Below are 25,254 nucleotides of genomic sequence, written 5' to 3'. Positions count from 1 at the left end.
TTGTATGGAGACCAGAGCCACAGTCTGCATGAAAACACATTCAATGTTGTACATACTCCATGCACAGTGTGTACACTGCTGCGGTGTTTGTGCTTGAAACAAGGCGCACTGCCCCAACAGTACATACCACCTAGCAGAATGAAGGCCCCACCCTCACCTCCAAAAACACAAGCAGTCTCGTACTGGTCATGAGAAACATACGATCGGTTGGTATGTGCAGCCCCGCTGGACATGCCAACCTGGGTTCTGCACCAGCTCCGGTCTCCGTGGAAATCCCCGATACATTAGAAACTGAAGCATGGCACAGCATGGTGGGTGGCGTGGTGATGGAAAATGGCATAAAACAACTAATAAACTTGGGTTTACTCTCCAGTGTGCCAAACACACATCACAGACCTGCTGTCGGTTCATTCTGCATCATGACTCCCCAGATTCGAAACAACACCACCACGAGCACTCAGGGGCAAGGGACAGGAAGAGCAAACCGCTGAGAGTGATGGGATAAAGTAGTCGCTTTCTCGGCCATCCCCACACCATCAGCGGGCAGCTCCTGACCCCGCCAGCAACACAACGGAAATCAAAAATACAACTCAGTCAAGCAATCCATCATCCTCAGTGCATCTTCTACACACGAGGAGAGAGAAGGCGAAAACTCAAAAATAGTTACCGCCACTGTTCCCAAGAAGCTGCGCACGCGAGCACAGAGGTCACCTTAAGCACGCAGTGTGCTGTAATTAGCGCGCACTCCCGTGATACCGTTCGCGCCGCCGCTTTTAAAATGCGAGCAGCGCGAGATTCTTACAGTGCACAGCTGCGGGCTGATTGTGGTCCTTTGAATTAGTATTCGCGTTGCAATTAACACGAATACTATTTCAATGGACCCCAATCAGCCCCGCAGCTGTGCACTGTAAGAAAAGGAACACAGCGTGCGCTAAATCACACGTCGTGTTTAAGCCTTTGCTTTTCCTTAATGTGCACAACTGCGGGCTACTTATAATCCTTTGTGTCTCCTTCCTCCAGCTCTCCTGTAAGCGAGAGACGAACGATCTTCGATAACAAACAGTAGCTGCAGAAATGCAGCACTGTCAACTCACGCTCGGAATGGCTTACGAAGATCAGGCTTTTAACTACTACCTCAGCCTACTAACCCTTGAGGTAGCGCCACGGAGTTCTGTTTACACCCGAGTGGCACTCTTTATACCGAGCAAGTATTTAATTGTACTTTAAATATAAAAGACATAATGGAATGACAGAGTGCCTTCGGTGATCTAATGCTGCCCATAGGCCACTGTAAGCGTCTTCCAATACTGACAGCACCCTCGGGTGTCGCCTGGGATTTTTTGGTACCATTGGGGAAATCTTCTACACGACTGGATCCTTAACTTTACACGGCTGAGTATAACTTGCTTCACAAACTGCACAACGGGCTCGTGTCGGCTTGTTTCAGCAAAAAACCCTCAGCAGTGTTTAGTGTACAGTTAAGTACCGTTTTCTGCCTTGAGGTGCCTGTCGCACCTATAGAAGATCTTCCAACTAAGTGACCACACTTCGGTAGCAGATGATCTTTAACAGGACATTAACTATTTAATGAATGCATGAATGAATGGTTCCTCATCACTGTGGGGCATCTAATTCGATTGGGCGTGTCCGCAGTTATCTCCCTCGGTAGGGATGATTCCCTTATCCTAATCGGCGAGGAACCCTGTGCTCTACTACCAACGCACTGGGGGTGCCTCTGCAGCGCTCTTGGCTGACTCTGACACACAAACACCATTCAGGTGCCCCGTCTATCTGAGTTAGCTGCGGCGCCTCCCTCTTCCTACCCTCCCGTCATCGGCGCTCCCCTAAAATTATTCACAGGAGCACTGATTTCTGCTGTGGCTCCTCCCTGTCTCTAGAGGTCCTTCCTTTCACCCCTACGGTGTCCGTGCAGCTCCACTTTCCGTACCTTGACAGCCTCTGAGCCCTTGGGGCTCTTTTCCCCTATGGCTCCTCTTTCAACACCGTTGTGGTTGCCCCCCCTCTTCCTGGGGGGGGGGGCTCCCCTTATCCCGACAGTGCTTCAAAACCCTCCCCTCTCTTATCTCCGCCCCTTGCCAACCGGGACGCCACCTACTACGGTGTCGCTCCCCTCTGTGCCTCCTCAGCTGGCGCCTCTCAAGCCCGCTTTGCTTCCCGCTACCTCCCATAGCACAAACTTTTCCAGCAATCCCTACTGCAACAGGGACAAGATGGCAGAGCGGAAGTGACGCGCATTTGGGCGGGCAGCAGACTGGAAGCGCACAGGAAGTGAGATTTCAGCGGACAGTGGTGGACATGCAGCCATCTCTGTGAGGACAAACACTTTTAAGATTAGCAGAGAAAGTATACGCTGCACAAAATATAATGCTAACAGTACGGACCCCACTACATTACCAAGAGGCATACTGAAATATAACAGAAAAACAAGTATGAATAGCACAAAACGCAAGGGAAAATACAGGTATAACACTAGCTCTGAAATTCCGACACCACAATGTAGGGGGGCAGACACAAACAAAGCAAAAACAAAAATACAAAGGATGACCCTAAAACCCGTCACTAACAAAAACAAGTCAGGTCCCGGGCCGGCCAGCCAATCACAGCGCGGCCCGGGAATGACGTCACGGGGGTGTCCCGGGCCGGCAGCCAATCGCAGCGCGGCCCGGGACAAAGGGGCGGGGCTTAAAAAAAGCACCAGAAACGCCCCCGAATCGCGTTTTCGTGAGAAAGCGCGATTGACAGCCTCTGCCTCCCAATGGCTAGCCTCCATTTATGGAGCTAGCCAATTGGAAACAGAGGCTGTCCTAACCTCACTATTAGAAACAACAGATTTCGATCTGGGAGTGGCTTCGCCCCTCGCCAGGTTACGAAACCTAAAAACTCTTGGACTTTAGAATTGTGGGGTCATTTTCACAGTTGTCTCTAGGGATACTGCTGCTGGGTAGATTTTTCATTTTGATGTCCATTTGACTTAGATTTTTCTTATGTGGATGCTGTCAGTACTCTTTATGAGTTTGACTTCGAATTTTACCTTGACTTGTCTACCTAAGCTTTATGACTCTGTATTACTGTATTTGGACCGTCATTGCAATTCATGCATTTTTTTCTGTGATGCATTAATTAATAATTGTGTAATCTATTTTACAATCTATTTTTGCCTAATATTTGATCACTTAATAATGCTTCCTCATTTAAATGTATATTTGTTATGAGAAGTGTAGTCTCTAGAGAAGTGTAGATACTGGAGCTGAATTAATTAGGTGCAAATTGTTTTTTTTCCCCCAAATATTGGGGATCAGGTAATTATTGGGGTTCAGCTCCCACAGTGGCTAAAAGAATAGTGGCAGCTCCTCAGCTATGATGGAGGAGTGTGCCCCTCCCCAAGACTCAAAACTTGAAAAAATGATAATAAAACTAATTTAATATTGTTGTATTTTTCAAGTTATAATCTTGGGAGCGGGCCATCGTGGGGGGAGTCATAGAGGGGAGTGGTGGGCACTGCTATCAGTGCGCATGTCAGTTTGGCCAGCCAAAACAACATGCGCACTGAGCTGTCTCCAACCCCCCAGGCTTGTTGCTGGGTTGGAGATAGCAAAGCACAGGCTCCCAGTCTTCCTGAGAGCGCAAATTCACGCCGCTAAGGCTAATCCAGATGCTGCTTTCAAACATGAGAGCCGCGTCAGGATTGGCCGCAAGGGAGCCTGTGCTGCAGCGAGGAGTCGGACTCTGAGCAGAAGAGTGGCGGGCCTGCTTCAGGTACTTTTTTTTACTTTGTCTATTTATTGTCCGTTGTCCCGTCCACCCCCCATCCGCCACTCCTCCCGCACAGCAACCGCTACTGTAAAAGAAGTAATGTCCATGACAGGTTTGGACACAGGGCAGTTTGAGGCGCACACAGACGCTGTGCATTCAGGACATTCCGGGATGACGCATGGCTAGAGGACATAATAAAAAGCTGCAGGCTGGTCCAGGGTGTCAACATTTAAAATATTTTACTATATTCCGGTTGATCACGCAGCATTGACAGTTAAACTGCTTTAAGCATGCATAATATGAGCCTGCTGTCATTTCATAAAATTACAATTTCTCCTAGCCAGTTGTAAAGGAGAGTCCTGTTTTTATTAAAGAAAACAGAGGCAAGTATTATCCCGCCACTATGTTTCACCCTCCGAACGGTTGATAATAGATGTGTTTTTCAGATTATTTGAACAGATGGAGCTGCTCATCAGGCCGCAGTCTGACGACTGGGAAGGAGCGGACCAGCTGGACTCTTGAGTTCATGAGGTGAGAAGGAATCTACAAGGACCAATTGGAATTAATGTGTCTGCCATTGGAATTTCTATTCTATGGCAGGACGGAGGCTCTGATTATGCTTTCTCATTTCTTTACTGAGAAAAATACAGCAGCCAATCAGAACACAGTAAAGAAAATAAAGACTACATTACCCATGAATACCCTGGGCAACCATAGAGGATACATGCTATACAAGGTACCATAGAGGACAACACTTCCTCTTTCTTTGCTGCTTCGCAGCCAGTTAAGTTCACATTATTACTTTATTACGTATTGCATTGTGTATTTATGCATTATTGCCTTTGTACGCTTGCGCCTGCTTTGTGACGCGTTATCGGCTCACCTGCTTTGTGTGCTTGCTCTTTGTTCGGGCTTCGGCCCGTCGCGTGTTGCCGGTTTTGTGGTTACGCGGTTTTGGTATTGTCATTCGGTGCAGGGAGCGTGAGTCACCTCCCCGGTTGTCAGGCGCGCGGTGTCAGCGCCTGTATCATTTTGTGGAGCGGGAGTTCTGGAGCGAGGGGACTGCACGTGAAGCTCGCGCGTCCCTCTAGCAAGGCAGGCAGCTGTCAGCGCGCATGCACGACAGCCTTTGTTTACGTTTGGCTCCGTATTCGTCACAAAGCATTCTTGGAATTGCTGTGTTCTCCTCAGCCTCTGCCCACAGCCTGTCATCGCATTAGCCTCCTCCTACGCCCTTCTATAGTATAATAGTGGGGTTGTAAAATAACGCATAGGCTTTGCCTAGAGTGACTTTTGTTAAGGCAAGCCCTCCCTCCACTCTTAATTTGTGCCTTGTCAGTCAGGTTTGTCCTGCATTTTTTGTTGGCTTGCTTTGGGGTTCCACTCCCCCTAAATTGGCCTTTGGCTACTTATATTGCATTCCTCCTCCAGTGGGCATATTTACAACTTGCTGTTGTCGTCATGGGAGATTATTATGACGAGGAAGGATATTATTATGATGAAGAGGAGCCCTCTGGCTCTGTGGACGATTTGATGGGCCAGGCTTTGTTTCAGGCCATTGCCCCCTTGAAGCGCCATCTGTCTGAATATGCCACGCAGCAGGGCTGGTTACCTCAGTCTTCAGGGCGTGTTAAAAAATCTCCCAAAAATCCGCACCATTCGGATTTTGCGAAGTTGGCAAAGTCCCTGTCTTCAGTGCAGCCATCCAAATCATCTTCAAAGTCTGGACGCACGTCCCCTATCTCTCCTTCTGATGATGGCTCTTCCTCTTCTGATTCGTCTTCCTCTGGCCCTGCGCTTCCCCCACCTTCAAAGAAGGCATGTAAGGAACATTTTGTAGACGCACCTTCCAATCCCCAGTTGCTGACTTTTGATCCATCCTGTCAGGTATCGCCCAGCTCTTCGGGATCCGGGTGATGCTCAAAAGGGTCCACCTCCAGACCTCCCCAAGCTCGGTTCAAACTCGTACCCAGAGCTTAGAGGTGGTCTGGCGAGGGTAAATGTATAAGGCCGGGATGGTGCGGCCTGAACGGTATCAACCTGAAAGACAAAGGAAGAACCCGTTACAACCACTCTAGGACACCTCTCTGTATAGAATTCTCTATGAGGCAATAATCGTACCTTGCTAGGAGAACCGGTGCGGAACAACCAACGCGGTCACCTGACGCTCTTCTCGTGCGTGAAGCCCCTGAGAGGTACCAGAGCCTCATCCCCTGAAGACACTAATAAGCATGTCAGGCTTCGCCCTTCACCGGTTCTAACAGCAAGATCATCAAAGGTTCACCAACCCCCTCCTTCTGTTCCGTCACAGAAACAAAGTTATAGCACCAGAGCCCGAAACAAACGAGAAAACAAAGAAAGAAGAAAATAAATAACAAGGAGGCTCAAAAGGTATTGTAGCCTCGAAGCCTACCGCCAATCACCAATGGAGTCTACAGTGTCACTGGGCTCCCCTGTTGGCAGCAAACCGGCTCCTCTTCTTTCCCTCGAAGCGTTGCTCGCAAGAGGCTTCCCTCAGCCTTACCTCCCCAAGTCTGGAAAAAGAAAACAATGTCCAGCGTCTGTGTCTTCGCGCTCTAGACAGCGAAGCACCACAGCGCCGCAGAGCGTGTCAGCCGACACACCTCCTCCGTCCAGGAAACACAAATCCAATGGTGGTTGTGTCTTCACGCAGAACAGTCTCTGCGAAGCACCACACCACATCACTCCAGTAGGGAGACCGCCCCCTCACTCCTCCGCAGAATTGGTAAAGATTCCGACCCAGCCGGGTCAAACTAACAGAAGTCCGTGTCTTCGCGACTGGACCAGCGAAGCACCACGGAAAGCAAGTGACTAATGGGCAGCGGCACCGTTAGCTCAACTCCACGAACAGAATCCGATACAACCCGACTTCCGGGTTCAGTCCGATTATGTAGCTCCCGCCTCCATGTCGCCGGGACTCCTGGGACATGTAGTTCCTCAACACTAGGCAGGCGCCATGGTCCGGGTTTCAGATCCTGACACATCCGACATTATCCATCCCAATTCATCTTCTTGGCTGCCCTCTCCTGAGGTGGCAGAGTATATCCAAACTCATATTCGCCAGCCCTTTGAAAAAGATGTGCGGGCCCGATTGCGATCGGAGTGCCTGCGTCCGGAACTCTCTGACAAATTGGCAGATACACCAGTGGTAGATCCCACCATGGTGACCTACATGAAGAAATACTCTAAGGATCCCAAGAAGGGTTTGGACAGAGCCTGGCGTTCTTGTCAGGACAAAATGTTGGACCTTCTGGGTCCCCTGACAAAGATCCAGGACTTGGGCTTTCGAGCCAAAGAATCCGGTGCACTCATTGACCCTGATGAGTTGGTAGGTTGGTCGCAGAGAGCCATCTGTATTTTAGGGAACGCAAATTGCGCTATTTCTTGTGAGCGTCGCCGCTCAATCCTTCTCAAACTGGACCCAAAGCTCACAGATTTTGCCCCTTCTGAGTATGGTACCCTAGCCCAGGGTTTATTGTTTGGACATCCTTTCTTGAAGGAACTCACCAAATTTGTGGCCACGTTCAGTGGGCTGGATAAAGCCCAGTCTAACCTGCGACGGGCTTTTCGCCCAGTTTTTGGTAGGGCTGGACAACAGGGACGCTCGTTCGGCCGAGGTTCCAACCCACAGAATCAACGTGGTTTCCAGTCCCAAAAGGGTGGTGGACAAGATTACAACGCCAACAAGTCCTCCTTCTATCCCTCCCGCAAAGGGAGAGGGCAATTCAAGAAAGGCGGTTACGGCGGAAACCAAGGAGGGCGTCATGACTCCTCTAACTCAGGTGAGCTTGATTCTGGCCTCGGAGGTGGTTTTGGGAGCCAGGTTACGTTTTTTTCTCCCCAATTGGCAGTTGATCTCCAACAATGCCTGGGTGTTGGAGACGTGCAGGGTTACAGAAGTGAATTTTACAGTCACCCTCACCAACACCACCTGCATCTGCCCCTTGTTTTTTCCCAACGAGTTCATTTCCGCGGAAATCGAGTCTCTTATGAAAAAAGGGGCCATCGTTCCTACATCCCTTCATCCACAGGGTTTCGACAGCAAAGTTTTTCTGGTGGAGAAAAAGGGAGGCGGTGCACGTTTGGTCCTAAATCTAAAAGATTTCAACGGCGGAGTAGTGTACCGTCATTTCAAGATGGAGGGCATCCATCTTCTGAGAGACCTTTTTGGATGGTCCGTCTCGACCTGAAGGATGCCTATCTGTCGGTTCCGATTCACGGCCCTCATCGGCGCTTCCTTCAATTCCAGTGGCTCGGGACTTGGTTCTAGTACACTGTACTCCCATTTGGCCTCTCGTCATCTCCGTGGTGCTTCACGAAGCTTCTGCGCCTGGTGATGGAGTCCTTGCGAGCCCGCGGAGTTCGTATGATAATATATCTCGACGATATTCTCATCATAGCGCAATGCCCTCTTCTTATACAGACTCATTTGCATTGGTCAATAGATGTGTTACAATCACTAGGTTTTCTTGTGAATCCTCAGAAGTCCGCCTTCATTCCCTCTCAGTCGATGGACTTCCTCGGTTTTCGGATCGACTCCGTCTCTTGTCAACTCCTCTTGCCCGGTCAGAAAATCAGCGTCATCAAGATGGAACTCAGGTTGGTCCTGTCCAAACAGATTGTTTCCTTGAGATCGGTGGCTCGAATTGTAGGTCTGCTGTCCTCTTCGATCCAAGCGATCTTCCCAGGTCTGTTGCATTATCGTGCTCTTCAGCGTCTCAAGGTCAGGCATCTCCAGAAGGGTCTTCGTTATTCAGACCACATTCCTTTGACGGAGGATGCACGTTTGGAGATGTTATGGTGGCTGGAGCACATGGACTCCTGGAACGGCTGTGCGCTGTTCGGAAATACCCCAGATGTGGTGATAGAATAGGATGCCAGTCTATGGGGTTGGGGAGCCCGGTGCGGCCCAGTTGCGACGGGGGCTGTTGGTCCCAGGAGGAATTGTCTCTTCACATCAATTGCTTGGAGCTTCTAGCAGGCTCCTTTGCGATTCGTATGCAAAAAATTGTTGCATACTCCTCCGCATGGACAACGTCTCAGCGTGCGGTATGTCAACAAGTTGGGGGTGACCAGATCCAAACTTCTGGCGGGGATTGCAAAAGACTTTTGGCATCTTTGTCTGCAACGGCAGATCACTGTTATTGCAAAGTACCTTCCGGGTTGCGACAATCGGATAGCCGATTGGAACTCTCGCCATCTGAGGGATTACAGCGATTGGAGGCTTCATCCTCGGGTTTTTCGGACGCTGTCCCGGATTTGGGGACGTTGTCACATCGATCTGTTTGCATCTCGCCTCAACAAACAGCTTCCCCGGTTTTACAGTTGGCGACCGGATCCGGAGGCCCAGGCCACGGATGCCTTTCTCCAGTCTTGGCCTCCTCTCCTGTGTTATGCTTTTTCTCCTTTTGTGATGATCCCCAGGGTCCTGGCCCGCACGAAGCACTTTCTATCGGAGCTCATTCTAATCACTCCTCTGTGGAGAGCTCAGGCTTGGTTTCCAGTTCTTCTGGAGATGAGTTGCTCGACGCCGCTCCTTCTTCCCCACAGGTGGAACCTGTTGCTGGACCCTCTTCTAGAACCTCACCCCCTCATTCTGTCGGGTCATCTCCGTCTGGTGTCGTGGAGGATTTCGGGGGTCGCTGGCAAATCCCAGGCCTATCTAGCGACGCTGACAGATTTATCGGTGAGGCTTGGGCCCCCAACACACTTAAACGTTATGCATCAGCTTGGAAACGATGGTGTGATTGGTGTTCACAACGGCAAGTGGATCCCGCTTCAGCGGATGTCGCTTTGATTCTCAATTTTCTAGCGTCCATTGCTTCGTCTGGTTTGGCTTATCGAAATGTTAATAACTTTCGTTCTGCAATTTCAGCTGGACATGTTTCTATCGATGGTAAACCTGCTGGGGAGCATCCTTTGATTTCAAAATTGCTCAGAGGCATTCGGATGGTAAAACCTCCTTGTCCTAAATATGTGGCTTTATGGGATGTGTCTGTTGTTTTGCGTTTCTTGGAATCCTGGCCTTCCAATTCTTTATTGTCCCGCAAACAACTTTCAGCTAAACTTACAATGTTACTGTGTTTGATTTCCTGCAAACGGGTTTCAGATGTTCGGGCTTTGGACCTTGCTGGTCGTACGTTCTCGCCTGAGGGTGTTACTTTTGTTATCTCCAGGCGCACTAAATGTAATACGTCTACCGTGACTTATCCTTCTTTTCCACATAATCCACAACTTTGTGTGGTTCAGTGCATTAAAGACTATAAGGTAAGTACTGCACCTTTTAGACACGACTTACATGGCCAATTGTTGATTGCTTTGCAAAAACCTTTCAAACCTGTGACTCCTGCTACGTTAGCGAGATGGGTGCGTTGGCTAATGCTGGAAGCTGGCATTGACGTTTCCCTCTTTGGTGCCCATTCTGCATGGGGAGCTATGGCTTCTAAAGCTTTTTCTATGGGTGTCAGTCTCCATGATATCATGAAGGCTGCTGATTGGTCCTCTAAGTCAGTGTTTAAAACCTTCTATTTCAAACCTATTGTGAATGTTGCTTCAGTTGTGGTGGCTAAGCTTTGAACAAGCATAATCGGAGCCTCCGTCCTGCCATAGAATTAAAAATGTGCTAACTTTCGTGCCAAGAATTTTCAATTCTATTAAGAACAGGAGGAGAAAATTATCCCACCCTTGTTTTTATGCCTGCATATCTACTGTTGATTGCATCTTTGCTTTGTATGCAATTGTTATATGCTATGTTTCATGATGCTCTATGCAGTGTTTCTTTCCCTCCCTATCTTTGGTTTTATATGCTCTTAATCCATTGTGAGTGTGGTGTATTACGACTCTGCTTTGCTTTTCAGGTTCAGACCATAAATGAGATTTTTCTGGCTTCGTGTTCTCCGTTACCTGAGGACTGTGGTTCGCCCGGAGGACCTTCAGATTCTGCTTCTTCGTCCTGCCTTCCGGCGGCCTGTTCCTCGTGATGTTCTTCATGGATCCTTTGGTTTCTTTGGGACTTTGATCTTTTATTGTTGAAATGTTTATGGACAAAGAAAGAGGAAGTGTTGTCCTCTATGGTACCTTTTATAGCATGTATCCTCTATGGTTGCCCAGGGTATTCATGGGTAATGTAGTCTTTATTTTCTTTACTGTGTTCTGATTGGCTGCTGTATTTTTCTCAGTAAAGAAATGAGAAAGCATAATCTTCGCCTCCTGCCCTTAATAGAATTGAAAATTCTTGGCATGAAAGTTAGCAAATTTTTAATTATTATTTCTGTTTTTTCCATTATAAGCATGGGATGTAAAACATTTTTATAGTTCCATCCTCAAAAGAGTAACTCGTTGGGCCTGATGCTAGTTATACTGTGACTCTAATTGGTTGTTTTGTCAATCCTGCTGTGCTGCTAGTGTGTTCAAGTGCTGTGAATAATAAAACAGTAAGAAAAGAGACTGCATAATACTCCCCTCCGTAGTCTTTAAAAAAATCAGGACCCCCCCCCCATCACAAGTGGCAATCCTGACACGTTTCCCAGATCCGTGCCTAATGTGCTGTTCAGGTCCAGGGTTTTTCTTTGAATTCTATTTCAGGACCGGAGGCTTCAGATTATGCTTCTCCATCTTTATTGAAGCTCACAGCAGCCAATGAAAATGCTTGCTTTTCATAGTAAACACGTTAAACAACTACACATCCCATCATGACTAGCCCAAAGGCACGCCCCCTCAGTCCATAAGAGGCCTCTGCCTGCCGCCATCTTCCTCTTTCTTTGCTGCTCACAGCAAGAGCTAAGTGCACTTTGTTACCTCCCTCTGCTGTTGGCATATTTTGTCATGTTTATGTAGGCTAAGATATGGTACAGTAATGAACGAGTGGTTATAATTGCCCGCTATAACATACAATTGTTAATGTGTATGTTGGTATATCGAGTTTACCTGATTGTGGGGTGACTGGGACTTCAGGGAGTGTGTTGTGCTGTTTCGCTAGCGTCGCGGCGCCTAGCGACTCTAGAATCATTCCTCAGTGGCGTCAATATCGCCTAGTGGCGTGCGGTAGCGACGGTCGTTGACCGGGGGCAGACGGGCACCGAAATATACACGTTGAGCCTTCTCCCGGCTGATTTCCCCGTAGGCGCGTCTCGCGCATGCGCATTGGCGTCCCTCATAGGCCACTGACGCGAGTAGGGTCCGGGTGGCTCTCGGCCGCGACGTGCTTCCAAACGCGCTGAATTTGGGCTCCTTTTTAGTAGGATTTCAGTCGCGTTTGGGCTGCATGTCGCGGCGCGAACCCCAAACTGACAGTCTTAGCGTTTTTCTGCACGGCGAGTTAACGGTGGCCCCTCTGCTCTATCAAAACGCCTGTGAAGGCTGTACAATATTAAGGCCAGTGATTTGAGTGTGCACACGCTCAGTGGACAGTGTTTTGGCCTGGGTCTTTGGCCCCTGTGACTACAGCTTTGCTGAGGGGGTTCTGAACTGGTGACATTCAGTGTGCTTGCAGGGCTAACCCCCCCCTTGACCCTCCCAGTGGCTGATCAGTGTTTTGGCAATTCTTCATTGACGTGCAGACCAACCAATCTGGAAATGTCGAACTGGGGTCAGTACAATGAAGAGTATGCGGAGGAGGAGGTGTATGATGGACAGCAAGAGGCTGTCCTTGAAGACAATATAGTCATTGCATTGGACGCGTCTGTGCAGTCGTCCGTCAACAGGGCTATGGAGACTACGGTCCCACAAACAGTGCAGCAAGCCCTAGCCACAGCCCTTCGCCCAATAAGGAAGCAATTGGAGGGCTTTGCCAAGAGGCATGGCTTTAACAAACCGCAAAAGAAGAAGGCGGAAGCATCCACTTCCAGTCAACCTGCTGTTGACACTGCCACATGGCCTCATGCACAGGCCCTTGCTACCCTACCTGATTCGGCGGATCATTCCTATTCTGGCGCTAAGGCCACATCCAAGCGCAGGGTCCATGCAGATACTGACACTGACACGGACACTACTTCAGGTACAGATACGGATACCTCGGAGGAGCAGCCTCCTCCGAAGAAAGCGCAGGTAGCCACTGCTCAGGTGAATACGCCTTTCACCTTCGATCCTTCGGAAATAATGCACCCCAGATCCCAGGACTGGGTGCCGCCTCAGGCGGTGACGGCTTACATTCACGACAATCTACGCAAGAGCTTCCCCAGGGAAGTCAGGAACCGTCTTAAATCGGAATGCCCTCGTCCGGACATCCCAGACAAAGTTGCGGAGACTCCTGAGATCGACGCGAGCCTCTTGACCTTCCTTCGGAAGTTCTCAAAAGACCCCAAACGAGGTTTGGACAGGGCCTGGTCAGGATGCCAGGACAAGATGTTGGACGCAATCGGTCCATTGGCGAAGATTTTAGAGATGGCTCTAGCGGCCAAGGAGAGTTCCACTCCTGTGGACCCGGACGTACTGGCTGGTTGGACCCAGCGAGCCATCTGCTTGCTGGGCAACGCGAATTGTGCCATTTCGTCAGAAAGAAGGAAATCGCTGCTCATGAAGATGGACACTAACTTGACCGAGCTAGCCGACGCTGAGCCGGGACCCCTAGCAGCGGGTCAATTATTTGGAGACAAATTTGTCAAGGATGTTTCCAAATATGTGGGGACCTTTACGGCGCTGGACAAGGCGCAGTCAGGCATCAAAAGAGCTCTCAGCCAGAGAGTTTTTAACAGGGCCGGACGAGGCGGGGGCCGCTCGTCGGGCCGTGGAGGTCAACAAGGTTCCCAAAGAGGCGACTTCGGAAGGGGCAGAAATGAGTATGACTCCACCCGTGGTGGAACCTTCTACCCCTCCCGCAGGAGGTTCGACAAGAGCCGTTATCAGACGAATACCAACAGGGGGACCTTCAAGCACCAGCAGAACTCAGGTGAGAGTCTCAGAGGTTTCTCTTCTTCCTTTGGGGGGAAGGACACGACACTGCCTAGCGCAGTGGCGGGAGCTTACACAGGACGCATGGGTGCTACAGACTGTGCAAGGTTTCCGCTTGGAGTTCTACTCTCGTCCCGTTCAGTCGGGGCTCCCGGCAGATCTCCATTTTTCCCAACAAGATCTCAGTTTTATAGACGAAGAGATCTCCGAATTGCTGCAGAAACACGCGATAGCACCGGTCTGTCAAGGTCCTCGCGGTTTCTGCAGCAATATCTTTGTTATACAAAAGAAGGGAGGCGGAAACAGATTGGTCTTGAACCTCAGGGATTTCAACCAGTTTATAACGTACAATCATTTCAAGATGGAGGGCATCCATCTTTTGACAGATCTACTACAAGTGGGAGACTGGATGGTCCGGCTGGACTTGAAAGACGCTTATCTGTCTGTGCCGGTATTTCCCCCGCATCGCAGATATCTCCAATTTCGGTGGAAAGGCCGGTGGTACGAATATTTGGTTCTGCCTTTCGGGCTCTCCTCGGCACCTTGGTGCTTCACCAAGGTGATGAAACCTGTGGTGGCATACCTCAGAGAACGTGGTATTCGCCTCATAATCTACCTGGACGACATCCTGATAGTAGATCAATGTCGGCAGACTCTCCTGCGACACCTCACTCTTGCGACAACGTTGCTTCAAAACTTGGGCTTTGTAGTCAACTCCAAGAAATCAGTAATGGTACCCACTCAGGTGATCGACTTTCTGGGTTTCACGATCAATTCTATGATAGCGCAGCTAAGCCTCCCGAAGGACAAGCTGAAGGACCTGAAGAAAGAGATCAGGAGACTGCTGAACAGTCACATGGTGTCACTCAGAGCAATTGCGAGAGTGGTAGGAGTTTTGGCATCATCGGTGCAAGCGATATTCCCGGGCCCTCTGCATTACAGGGCTCTGCAACAGTTAAAGATCAGACATCTGCGGAAGGGTCTGTCGTATTCGGACAGCATTCCTCTCACAGAAGAGGTGAGAACCGAAATGCAATGGTGGTTAGGTCATGTCGACGCTTGGAACGGTCGAGCGATCTTCGGCTCTCTTCCAGAAATAACAATAGAGTCGGACGCCAGCCGTTGGGGCTGGGGAGCTCGTTGCGGAGACATCTCTACAGGTGGCAGGTGGTCTCCGGAAGAGCTTTCGCTTCACATAAATTGTCTCGAACTGCTCGCGGGATCGTTCGCGGTGCGGACGTTGTCCCCGAAGCGGACGTCTTGTTGTATCCTCCTGCGTTTGGACAATGTGTCAGCGGTGAGATACATCAACAAGTTGGGCGGCACGAGGTCGTCCATGCTTGTACAAATAGCCAAGGATTTTGGCACTACTGCCTAAGGAATCAGATATCGATAATAGCAGAATATCTACCGGGTCAGTCCAATCAGGTGGCGGACTGGAACTCGAGATACCTCAGGGACTACAGCGACTGGAAGTTGCTTCCGAAGGTGTTCCGATGGCTGCAGAACATTTGGGGTCCGTTCAGCACGGACTTGTTTGCATCCAGACTAACGTATCAGGTACCCAGATTCTTCAGCTGGAGACCGGATCCTGTGGCGCTGGCAACGGATGCATTTCTCCAGAACTGGTCGGAGGGGACGCAGTATGCTTTCCCACCCTTCCTGCTGATCCCGAGGGCAATGTCTCAGGTGATCAAGCAACAAGCGGAAGTAGTCATGGTGACCCCTTGGTGGACGTCACAATCATGGTTCCCCAAACTGATGCAGTGGAGTTGCGACCGCCCCAGACTCCTCCCGGAATCGGAGACGCTATTGCTGGGCCCTCATCAGGAACAGCATCCCTTGATAATGGAAGGCAGGCTCCGGCTGATGGCTTGGAGGCTTTCAGGGAACAGTGGCAGCTGCCAGGCGTTTCGAGCAGGGCTTGTGATTTCATCAAGCAGGCCTGGGCACCATCCACGCGGAAGCGATACTCCTCGGCCTGGAAGAACTGGATGGATTGGTGCATGGAACGACACCTGGATCCCGTGGGGGCAGACTTATCCCACGTGCTGAATTTCTTAACGGATAAGGCTTCCGAGGGTTTGGCCTACAGGTCGGTCAATAATTTTAGGTCAGCCATCTCAGCAGGCCATGCTCAGCTGGATGGAAAACCAGTAGGTATGCATCCAGTGGTGTGCAAATTGCTTAAAGGAATAAGGGTGGCTAACCCACCGAAACCCAAATACACGGGGTTGTGGGACGTGTCTTTGGTTTTAGAACTTTTTAACAAATGGCCGATTAACTCACTTTTATCCAGAAAGCAGTTGTCAGCTAAGTTGGCCATGTTACTCTGCTTATCAGCGTGCAGGAGGTCATCGGACGTGCGAGCGCTGGAGCTTACAGGTAGAGTATTTACTCCAGAAGGAGTTTCTTTTTCCATTTCAGGACGCACAAAGACATTATCTCGTCATATTTCTTATAATGCTTTTCAGGAGAACGATAAATTATGTGTTGTAAAATGTTTGAAAACCTATGAGGAATGTACAGCGGCTAATAGACCGCAGGGCTGTTCTCAGTTATTGATTGCCATACAAAAGCCTTTTAAAGCGGTGGCGGCTGCTACCATTGCCAGATGGCTTCGTTATGTTATGAAGGAAGCCGGTGTGGATATCACCATTTTTGGTGCACATTCAGTCAGAGGAGCCATGGCATCTAAGTCATTTATGTTGGGGTCCAGCATACAAGATATTATGCATAGTGCAGATTGGTCTTCAGAATCGACCTTCAAGACGTACTATTATAAGCCGGTGGGGGATATTACCTCTGTTGTTTTTAGTAAGCGTTAAACAAGCATAATCTGAAGCCTCCGGTCCTGAAATAGAATCACAAATTTGCTAGCATTCGCGACAAGAATTTGCAATTCTATTAAGGACACGGAGGCGAGGATTATCCCACCCGGCATGTTATGTATAAATGCTTGCCCACCCGATGGTTATGGTGGTTACGGTCTCATATCCTTTATTGCAGGGTCAGATAAGAAGAGTGACTGAAAGTCGACGACTGCAAGGATAATACGCCCGGAAAAGTTGTTTTCTTCCACGTTGGAGGAGTTACCAAGTTATCCAAGTGTTGTTGGAGCTGTTCGCCTTAAAGAAAGAGGAAGATGGCGGCAGGCAGAGGCCTCTTATGGACTGAGGGGGCGTGCCTTTGGGCTAGTCATGATGGGATGTGTAGTTGTTTAACGTGTTTACTATGAAAAGCAAGCATTTTCATTGGCTGCTGTGAGCTTCAATAAAGATGGAGAAGCATAATCCTCGCCTCCGTGTCCTTAATAGAATTGCAAATTCTTGTCGCGAATGCTAGCAAATTTGTGATTCTGAAGCTAGTAGCTTTGTTTAACTAGCATACTACAGGACTACAAGTCCCAGAATTAAAAAAAAAAACATGGACTGGAGCAACACATCACACGGCCCCGAGGTACTTGGCAGCTATGAACTGGCTAAGAGAATCTGACATTTCCGAGGGCTGGAAATACAATTGACGAATGTCCACGCTAATCACTGCTACACAATGGCGCCCACAGTTGACATGTTCTTTAGCTTGTTAGCACTCCAGGTAGGAACTCTTCGTTGCGCCCATAAAAAAAGCCAGGAAGCACGCCCTGTTTCCTGTCACTCACATCGGTATCCAGAGCAACGCTTTGCCTGTCACAAGCTCGTCCCAAGGTTGATACGGAAGCACTGATATAAGAGCTCTCACAGACACAAAAGATAGACTACAAAGGACGGCTTGATTTATGCGTGAACATATGAGGTACACGGGGAATGATCAAGTGAATTCGTATTACCGGAGGAGGACATTTCTCAAGCATTTGAAAGGCAAGTCATTTGTTATGGAAGTTAAGATGCGATTCCATTAATGTTAACAATGTTAAAGTTAAGAATGTTCGTTTAAAAACATAGTTGTTTATATGTACACAATACGTTATTATGCGTAAATCGTTGTTACAAATAAAAGAATCCGCAGAAATATCGGGCTTATATTTTAACAAAAGCATATGTCTCTGAGGAGTACCGTGAATGCTATTGTTTCAAGATGGATGTATATATCGCGCAGGGCTGGTGGCGGTGAGCTCGGGTAGGAACTGTCAGATCTTGTCCTTCTTTGCTGTCAATGACCAAGAAGTGGCCGGAGAGAGCAGACCTAAAAAGGCAGCACTGGAAAAGCGACAACGCGGGTCTTCCTCCTCCAGGTCTTCGGAAAGACACAACCAGGGTAGGAGGACGTGATTGTATTCAGGCTAAAAAGACAGGAACCGCCTTGGTACTGAGGCAAGGTGATGGCGGTAGTGATCAGCTGTCAGTAACTGGGAGGGGAAGAGCGCCCCTGGCGGCCGCAGCCCGCAGCTCATCCTATCACTGCCGCTGCCTGCCCCAAAGTCAATGCTATCCTTTTATTGTCACTGTTTAATCGCCCCAATACTTTTTTGTATTCCCTCAAGTGCCCTTAACTGTTTGACATTCACCAACTCTTCTAATTACTCCATCCTGCTTTTAAGGAACTAGTCCACCTAAATGCAACATTTCACTTGTTTTCCTCTTGTTTGTTAATAAAATAGTATATGTATGTAGTGTATAGTGCGACTCTAGCCACACGAATAAGAACGCTATACAAGTTGCAAGACAAGAAGCAGTCACTGTGTGGTTGGATGGGTATCTAGTTTCTAGGAGCGACAGTGGACTGTTACTATATCATGATGCAATGTTCATTTAAAAGGCGTGTCTTAGTACTTTATATAAAATAGTATTTTTGACATTTGCCGACAAAATACCCAGTATAGAGCCCGGCGTAAGTTAAGAATGAGTACAAAAAGCATCTCAGAGCCGATTATTATTTTGCACAGTATCTCGGTTGTGCTTTTATGCATATTTTACACTATCGGATAACAAATAAGACATACGCCTTAAACAGAATTTTCGTGTAAAACGTTCTTAAAAATGTTGGGGGTCTTTTGGCAGCAAGGTTAACTAATTGAAAACCTTTGGGCTGGAAAGAACAATGTAAATCCGAAAAGGACGGGAAAGTTAAATTACCCCCTAAAATCTGTTAGTTGAAACACCTCTTTACGGTTCTTAAATAGTTTACAAATTGATATACGCTTTTTAAATTTATATTTTACACTTTAAGTAATAATATTGAGGGCGATGTTAAAAAAGTGTAACGAAAGTGAAACAAAAAATAGGACACCGGGATAGGTGCAAAACAAACGTCTATGCCCGGCTCCCAGAGCCCACTGGACACAGTTGAAGTTTGTGCATGTTTATGTCCAGTTGTCTCGAAGGGCAAGGGGAATCCGTACAGAGGATTTCCGAATATCACAACGCCTACCCTGAGTTTGTTAAACAATGTCTGCTGAGCTCGTACAGTACGGATTGGGTGCAAGATATAGTTGAGAACCAGGGCCACTTGACTATGCTGAAAGGGTAGTAGGGGTAGGCTGTGCTTTTTAAGGGTTTCAGGCAGGGAGAAAAGCCACAGGTCTTGACTGAAGATAAAGCCTGGCACCAGGTGTCTGATTGCCAGTGCTAAAGGCAATGCCCGTTTGGCTCACAGTGGTGGAAGTGGTTTCAGACCATGCCCATCTGGTATTTGGGACCGTTGTAGAGGGCAAGGAGGTGGCCTAAAGGCATGCCCTGAACCCAGTATTTGCTAGGCAGAGGCAATACTCCGTGACTAGTGGAACTGGGATACTGGGCACGGGAAGTAAACATTCTCTGTACAGTGCCAAATGTATATTGTCCCAGGCTGTGCCCAGCCTAAAAAATGTAACTTTAAAACCACTGAAGTCCGCAGTTACCGTTACCTTTGCAACAATAAGGCCCTCCAATTGACTGTTCCTGAGCTTAACACAGATAACATCACACATTACATCACTGGTGGGATCAACACATAACTTCAAATCCGTGACCTTTTGACATCTGCTTAACCGAAGATGCAAGCAATTGCATTCTCTCAGCTGTGTTTACTGACAACACATAAGGACTTTTTCCTATCTGTAATCTCAGTGGAAACTTCTGCATGCAAGTAGCGCACTGCAGCATTTTTAACACATTTAATATGTTACTACAGATGTATTGTTTGCTTGTGTAAGCACAGCAATCTTTTTTGTCAATATAATGCCAGTCAGTTGGATATTAGTGGCCTGGTATATTTGTGTATAAAGGTGCCTTTGTGGTGCGAAGGTTGGTATGCTGGTGGCTGGGTGGACATATGATCGGTGTGTCGTAGGATATTGTTGGGTGGGGTCTTATTAACGTTGCTGTGTTCTGATGAGGGTAGGTGAGTTTACGGGTTTATATCAATGTTAGATGGATGACTGCTTATTGTTGGGCTGTTATTATATGATGGTGTGTTGACACGTATGTCAGTGGTGTGATGGCACATTATGATGCGTTTGCTGATGTATGGTATGTATAATGGTGGTTGTGTTGGCTTTACGATGTGGCTACTGATTGTTTATAATGTGTACTATGTTAATTTTGTGTGAAAAATGTGCACACATCGTGAAGGCTGTATACTGGTGCTTGAGGTTAAGGTTAACCTAGAGTGGTGAAGGTAGTATCTTACCTCATGCATTTCATGACATTATTTTTTATGGAAAAGCCATTGTAACTTATTATTAAATGCTTTTCAACTTATTTTTTTATGGAATTTCATGAGGTTTTGGTGTTTGTGATATGGGTTTTATAGATTCATAATGGTTGGTGTTTTCAACATATAATTTGTCCCTGTATCCTGTAATGGCGGTTGAAACACTTTTTTCCAATTTGCGACCTGTCAATTTGATTTATCTAGGTTAGTGGACCTAGTTGTGGGTTGAAGGAACCAAAAAGGACAACAAGAGATAAAGCTACCTCATCCAATCAGATTTGAATATTTTTCAAATTTTGGATCCATGGCGGTCGATGAAACCGGGTTTGCAGAACTCCAGAAATAAATGATCTAGACATCTCTATAATTTAATTCTTACGTTGTCACCCAAAAACATTTATTTAAATGCTAATTTCTCAATGGCAAGTTTTGTGCAATTCTGAATAGCTTTTTTCTGTATCTGAGAGCAAAACATCCTACAGGACGTAAATATGAAAAAATCACTTTTTTGGCCACATCAACCCTTTAGTTGGTTCACCTTGATGGAGCTGCACAAACTATTCTACGCCAAAGTAGACATATTTTCTTTTTGGAAGATATTGTGCGCATTTGTCAAACAGCACCAAAGTTCTAAGAAAATTAAAAAAAAGAATAACAATGGGAACTAACAACAAATATATATATATCTATATATATTTATATACATATATACACATATACACCCTCTCTCTCTCCCCCTCCCAAACTCATTATGGACTTTGGTGTGTGTCGTGAAACAACTGCAACCTATTACAACATGGATGATCAGCAAGGTCATCTGTAACAATTGTAATCACATGGCCACAGAAGCGTCAAATGACATGTCTGTGAGTGGTCTTCTCCCCAAAAATTAAAGTCTTGATGAAGAGGGTGATGTTGAAGGAGTACTTCTGGGAAGAACTGCTTGGAAGTGCTCAGCAATCTTGGTCATGGGCCTCCTTCTTTTTCCACTTAGCCTTTCTCTTTCTACCTGCATTCATTATGTACCAGGACCTGCCATCTATGTTTGGTAAAGCCTTTTCTATCACTGTGTCTGAAATTTTGAATTTTATGCCCCTGGGCTTACACCCTGAATCTTACTTTGAGCATTTTTAGGAAACTTTTCAAAATATAGCTTTTTAAAACTAATTGTTCAAGTAGATTCCCCTTGTTTTTTAGTCTGCTTAAGCCTAATTTATGGAGATGCTTTTGCATATGGGTGCTCAAAAAACAAACTTAAAACATGATCCTAAAGGCCCCACACCACTTTCTTACTACTCGTGTTATTTACTAGACACAAGAAGAAGCGCCCCTAGTTTGACATCTCTCCTCTGTTGCAAGCCATTGTGCTCCGTTCGCTGCACTTCCCTGTCGATGCTCCAAGTGAGTGGCAGAGCACCCCTTCGGGTGATCACACCACCGAAACAGCAGTGTGGTACAGGTCGCAAGGATGTCAAGCCATGTTCCGAGGACGTAGTCCAAAGACGGCTGCCTGACCGCGTGGTAAATGCACAATCTTGTTCTGAATGCTTGCCACCTGAGGTAAACTCCAGTAGTTGATGTAACAGGCCTGGGTGAATCACAAAGGATATTTGTTGCTCATTTACGTTATTTTAATCCAAGGGGACAGTGGTTCATCTCCAGATCTAGGTAACTTGCAGACAGACTGTTGAAGCAAGTGAATGCACACTTATTTATTTCAAGCAGCCTTATAATGTGGGACAATGATCGGACAAACCTTTAGTGATTTACCACCTCTTGATACAAAGTGCCATGACAAGATTAAGGACATGGCCTCAAAGGGTCGAAACACATATATATCACTGCAGTCCAAAGGTGAATTATCTAAAAAGCTTTAGTCAACAGATGGACAGACAGACAGATAGATAGATAGATATAGTATGTTCGGGTGTTTTAGTGCACAGAAAGCAGAGGCTTAAAGACCGATATTTCACAGGTGTATGTAAAATAGGGAAATAGTTTATGTCCTGTGAAACACGGGTTTAAATTTCATAACACCAGGCCCCAAACCGCTCTACAGAACTTGTACCATTATCGAGGCTTCTTGGGTTATGCAGCAAGGGTTTCTCAATCATGTGTCAAGGTTGTCTGCATTTTTTAAGCTGGCTACCTCAATTCAACATGTAGTATAAAAATAGTTAATGGGTAACTTTTATGCATGGTCCTATATTGCAATCTCTGGGTTTGTGTGACGTTCAGACACCACTCAGCCTCTTGTATTATGTCTCCAGAATCCTTTGATGACAATATTGTAATATATGCATTTTAGTTTGTAAATTTCTTGATTGAGATTTGTTCAGTATAAACATCAGTACTGTACAATTCAGCATGAGTAGCTGAAAGCCCACAGTCAGGATACATTGATTAGGTATGCCTGCCTCGTCCCCCCGCACCCTAAGGGAGCAGACACTCTCCTTGCTGGCATTGATATATATTAATATTAATATTACCTACTGGCGGTCACCAGTAGGTAGTTATAGTTAGGACCTATTTTTCATAGGAAGTCCTCAACATTCTATTTGGAATACCTTTGGCGCCGGTTGACGAATCTTCGCGAAATTTTCAAAACTAGTGCGGCGCTCCGATCCGCTCCTATCCTGAAAGTCTAGGGGTGATTCGTGAAGCGGGGGCCGAGAAAAAAGGGGGTCCCAAAACGTGTTTTCCCCATGCAATTTTCCATAGGAACCGTTCTTCGCAGCTACAGCCCGAACTGCTGAACGGAATTACACCAAATTTGGTAAAGAGGTAGTCCTTGGTTCAGACTCGTGTCGTGCCTTTTCCTTAAATGGTGTAAATCCGTTCAGTAGTTCCTGAGAAAATCACAATTAAAAGTACATAAATGCGCGGAACCTGCCGATTAAAAAAACAAACACAAAAAAAAACGAAGTGCGGGGGGCCAAATCCCGAGGGCAATACTTATGTAAAGGGGGGCCCAGAGGTGCCCCGGGGTCACCACCCCGGAGCTTTTTTTAATTATGTGCGGGGGGCTCTCAGGCCCCCCCCAGCCCCGGGGACCGCCACCCCCTGGGCTTATTGAAATTAGGTGGGGGGCTCTCAAGTCCCCCAGTCCCGGGACCGCCACCCCCGGGGCTTCTTGAAAAGTGTTGCGGGGGCTCTCAGGCCCCCCCCAGCCCCTGGGACCGCCAGCCCCTGGGGCTTTTAGAGAAGAATGGCGGGGGCTCATGGCCCCCCGCAGCGTCAGGGACCGGGCTTTTAAAAAAATAAAATACCCTGAGTGGGGGGGGGGGGGCTCAAGCCCTTCCACACGCCCCGGGGACCGCCACCTCCCCAGGGCTTCAAATATGTAAATTAGGGGGTCCGTGACGGACCCCCAGCCCCGGGGACCACCAACCCCCGGGGCTTTGAAAAAGATGGGAGGGGGGCCGCTCTTCCCCCCCTCCTGGAGCCTTGTCGTGGCCCTGGGGACCGCCACCCCCCATGTAAAGAGTGTAATATTCTATTTAATATCATAAGTGAGTGTGAGGAAGAGGGCTGTGGCTCACGAGAGGCAAAGCATTGAGTGGGTAATGATACACTTTACTTCCATACGCAGTGGTAATAAATAGCTTATACTCTGCACAGCATTTGCTTTAACAAAAGGTATTTAAACAAAACATGGATACCTAGGGTTAAGTATTTGCAGTGAGTGAAAATTGCAACGAAGAGGCGTTGTGACTGTAAGCAAAGTTGTTCCAAGTGTAAAATAATTATAGCATGTATTCTGCGAGTAGATTTTCTTGTGTCACTTTCATGTTATTGTGGTAATAAACTGGAATTTGACCATTGCACTGTAGTAATAAACTTGTGAATGTGTGTTTATTAGTACAGTTACTCTAAATAGCACAAGTTATTGGCCCATATTTACTTTTTTACTGCCATGGTGCATATGTATATGACGTTATCGTTTGGCATGGTAATAAGACCTTAGTTTTGTTAGAACAAAAACTAGAAGTTCACTGAAAAAAAACGTACATGTTAAAATGACATTATAGATGGCTGTTGAAATAACACTAACGTTTAAAAAACAATGAAAGTCATCAGCTACAGTTTACTGAGCTAACTATAACTTGTCCCCCCGTCGAATTTACGCATCATGCACTTTAAATATATACACCAAATGTATTACACCCCAGCTCGGTTGCATAACTTAGGCCTGCGTGACTCTAACTCCTGTGTGCGGTGCGGGCAGGGGAATGCAGATTTTTTGCATTTAGCGTGGGGATGCAGAAAGGTGTATGAGTTTTGGGAAGTGGTGGTGAGTAATTTAAAGACTATGGTGGCTATGTAGCTCCAGTGCACTCCGCTGGTTTTCCTGCTTTGCTATCGTAAAGGGAGTGAATGGGAAATTTGTAAGGCTGGCGTTGTTGATGGCTGCGCGGAGAGTGGCGGTAACATGGGGGGGAAGGTATGGGGCCTAGGCCGAAAGCAGAACATTGGTTGTAGGACCTGGCGTATTGTAAAGAAAATGTAGAAACGTATGTGGAGGAATTGCCAACGAGCTTGCGACCAAGAGACATTTGGGAACCATTACGTCTGTTTCTCTTGAATAGAGTGGCTGACGCTGAGTAGGGGGATGCACATTTAGAACTTTGAGAATGAGAGGATGGGACTGGAGGACGGGGGTGGAGGACAACACGATGATTAGTTAATGCTGCATTCTTCCAACTCGACTGGGTGGTTTCTGATTAGAATGTATGTGAGGATGTATTTTTCTTTTTTATTGTGTTAAATTTCAGTTAGGTATCATATGTCTGTTTGTAGGATACACAGGGACATTGCTGTATCCGAGTTTTATTTCTTTCTATTTACAGAATTGTCATATGCTTTTTGTGTTCAGTGATGTGGGGGGGTGTATTGTAATGTCATTTGATTGCTTTATTGGGAAAATAAATAAAAATA

The 25,254-nt window shown here is 47.2% G+C and overlaps 1 protein-coding gene and 1 pseudogene across 3 annotated transcripts in view; one reads left to right on the top strand and one right to left on the bottom strand.

Moving 5' to 3' along the window:
* Positions 1-1,011: 1,011 nt before the first annotated feature.
* Positions 1,012-1,102, bottom strand: LOC144774599 (small nucleolar RNA U3; annotated as a pseudogene).
* A 16,351-nt stretch (positions 1,103-17,453) lies between these two features.
* Positions 17,454-25,254, top strand: part of CAB39L (calcium binding protein 39 like) — a 698,257-nt gene continuing 690,456 nt past the window's right edge. The window contains exon 1 of one of the 3 annotated variants that reach the window (XM_078657345.1): positions 17,454-17,543. The gene's annotated coding sequence lies outside the window, so the exon portion shown is untranslated. Of the gene's footprint in view, positions 17,544-17,781; positions 17,941-25,254 lie in introns of those variants that run through there. The other 2 variants (XM_078657346.1, XM_078657347.1) reach the window with 2 other exon arrangements.

Source organism: Lissotriton helveticus, chromosome 8, assembly GCF_964261635.1.
Source record: "Lissotriton helveticus chromosome 8, aLisHel1.1, whole genome shotgun sequence".
Classification (NCBI taxonomy): Eukaryota; Metazoa; Chordata; class Amphibia; order Caudata; family Salamandridae; genus Lissotriton; species Lissotriton helveticus.
The sequence above is the reverse complement of the archived record's forward strand: the minus strand, read 5'-3'. Positions and strand labels throughout refer to the sequence as shown.